At 42.3% G+C, this 2,880-nt stretch overlaps 1 pseudogene; it reads left to right on the top strand.

The window, feature by feature from the left end:
- The first annotated feature begins 2,208 nt into the window (after nt 1-2,208).
- LOC101042744 (ribosomal biogenesis factor-like) lies at nt 2,209-2,503 on the top strand (annotated as a pseudogene).
- Nucleotides 2,504-2,880: the final 377 nt, after the last annotated feature.

Genomic DNA, 2,880 nt, shown 5'->3' on the forward strand with positions numbered 1-2,880 from the left:
GGTAGGCTGACTATTAAATGGCTTAAAAGCCTGAGAAGTGTCTTCAAAAGAAAAATCAGCCACTCGAAAGTTGCAGATTTAACAGAGGTATGAAGAAAAGGAGAAAGACTGAGATAGATAAGGCAAATAATAGCTGACACTTACCAAGGGCTTACTACATGCCAGGCTCTGTTCTATTTTTCACGTGTTAATGCAGTCCTCACAAAGATCCTGTGGAACAGGTATTACATTTTCTCCATTTTACAGAACAGGAAACTGAGGCACAAGGATGTCAGGTAACTTTCCCAAGTTTTAGTGAGAATTAGAGCTAGGAGCTGAGTCTGAGAAGTCTGGTTCCAGAATCATGCACTTGCTCATCACCCTTGTGGGGGCCATGGCCATTGGCCCCCCTAAAAGTTCACTGAAAAACTACTGATATGAGGCAAATTGATTAACAGGTGGAAATACATATACATTTATTTAATGTATTTACATGGGAAACTTCAGAATGAAGACCCAACCCAACAATAAGATATAGAAGCTTATATACCATTTTGAGGTTACAAAAAGAATAAGAGTATGGCCCCAGTTTATGTTGGTAAATCAAGTTTAGCAGCAAGACATAGTATGAGAAGGAGAAAGAAAGAGGCCTGGCTTGCAAAGATGGCCTTGTTATACAGATGGGGCCTCATAGGTAGCAGTCCTCACAGATAATAGATGGTAAAAGTCTTTTTTTTTTTTTGACATGCAGTCTTGCTCTGTCACTTAGGCTGGAACACAGTGGCGCAATCTCAGCTCACTGCAACCTCCACCTCTGAGGTTCAAGCGATTGTCCTGCCTCAGCCTCCTGAGTAGCTGGGATTACAGGCATGTGCCACCACGCCTGGCTAATTTTTTTGTATTTTTAGTAGAGACAGGCTTTCACCATCTTGGGCAGGCTGGTCTTGAACTACTGACCTCATGATCCACCTACCTCGGCCTCTCAGAGTGCTGCAATTACAGGTATGAGCCACCACACCCAGCCTTTTTTTTAAATTTAAATTTTTATTTTAAGTTTCAGGGTACATGTGCAGGATGTGCAGGTTTGTTGCATAGGTAAACATGTGCCATGGTGGTTTGCTGCACCTATCAACTCATCACGTAGCTATTAAGCCCGCATGCATTAGCTATTTTTCCTAATGCTCTCCCTCCCTCAAACTCACCTCTGACGGGTCCCAGTGTGTGTTGTTCCCCTCCCTGTGTTCATGTGTTCTCATTGTTCAGCTCCCACTTATATGTGAGAACATGTGGTGTTTGGTTTTCTGCTCCTATGTTAGTTTGCTGAGGATAATGGCTTCCAGCTCCATCGATGTCCCTGCAAAGGACATGATCTTGTTCTTTTTATAGCTGCATAGTACTCCATGGTGTATATGTACCACATTTTCTTTATCCAGTTTATCATTGATGGGGATTTGGGTTGATTTAATGTCTTTGCTATTGTGAATAGTGCTGCAATGAACATATGGCAAAAGTCTTTTTTCAGACCTTTCAAGATGTCAGACTCAGTTTATCTCTCTTAGATATGGGAAATTTCTAGAAAGGGAAGGCCTGGATGCATTAATAGAGATTCTCTACAGATGCAAATTCCCCCCAGAGAAGATAGCTTTGCAAGGACCCATCTGTCTGCCGGCCCTGCAGCAGCTTGAAAATCTGTCAAAGAAATAAATTTTGAGGTAATATTTTGATTTTCTTCACCCTATGCTAGAACCCCCTCTGGATAAATCATGAATGCTGGTGTGGATTCTGATCAGGGAGCCCCTGTAAGCCTGTGGTCCCTCAGAGAAAAATGGAGTCTGCATGCTGATTCTAAAATATATACTGGGCAGACATGGTGGCTCACGCCTTTAATCCCAGCGCTTTGGGAGGCCGAGGTGGGCAGATCACTTGAAGTCAGGATTTTGAGATCAGCCTGGCCAACATGGTGAAACCTCATCTCTGCTAAAAGTACAAAAAATAGTGGGGCATGATGGCACGTGCCTGCAGTCCCAGCTACTGGGTCGGCTAAGGCAGGAGAATCGCTTGAACCTGGGAGGCAGAGGTTGCAGTGAGCTGAGATAGCATCATTGCACTCCAGCCTGGGTAACAGAGCAAGACTCTGTCTCAAAAAAATAAAAAAACACCAAAACCCAGAAAAACAGATGGTGTCACCTGGAGCTTAAGAAGCTGCATGCAAGTATTGAATTTCTGACAATGGCCAAGAACAAATTAAGAGGACAGGAATCCAGGAATGCATAGCCAGCCAAAAAATTTTGAGGCAAAAAAAAAAGCAAAACCAGTTACCACTAAACTTAAGAAGATAAACATTATGAATAATGAAAAAGCTAACAGAGTAAATAAAGCTTTTGTAAATGTACAAAAGGCACTTGGACATTTCTCAAAAGGCCTTTCTCTTGACCCTCTACAGAAAGAATTGATTTCTCAGCAGTGTCAAAAAAGCAAACCAGTTAATGTTGGTGAAGTTGTAAAATTAATGGCTCAGTTGTAATACAGTGGTGATGCATCTAATTCCCCACAAAGACCAATAAATTATATGTTTTATACAAAAAAAAAGAAAACATATAAATAAATAAAATAAAATACATATGGGGTCAGGTGTGGTGGCTCACACCTGTAATCCCAGCATTTTGGGATGCCAAAATGGATGGACCTCTTGAGCTCACGAGTTCAAGACAAGCCTGGCCAAAATGGTGAAACCCTGTCTCTACCAAAAATACAAAAATTAGCCAAGAGTGGTGGTGCAACCTGTAATCCCAGCTAATTCTGAGGCTGAAACACGAGAATCGCTTGAACCTGGGAAGACAGAGGCTGCAGTGAGCCGAGAATGCACCATTGCACTGCTGCTTGGGTGACAGAGTGAGACTG

The sequence above is a fragment of the Saimiri boliviensis genome, chromosome 1, assembly GCF_048565385.1.
Source record: "Saimiri boliviensis isolate mSaiBol1 chromosome 1, mSaiBol1.pri, whole genome shotgun sequence".
NCBI lineage: Eukaryota > Metazoa > Chordata > Mammalia > Primates > Cebidae > Saimiri > Saimiri boliviensis.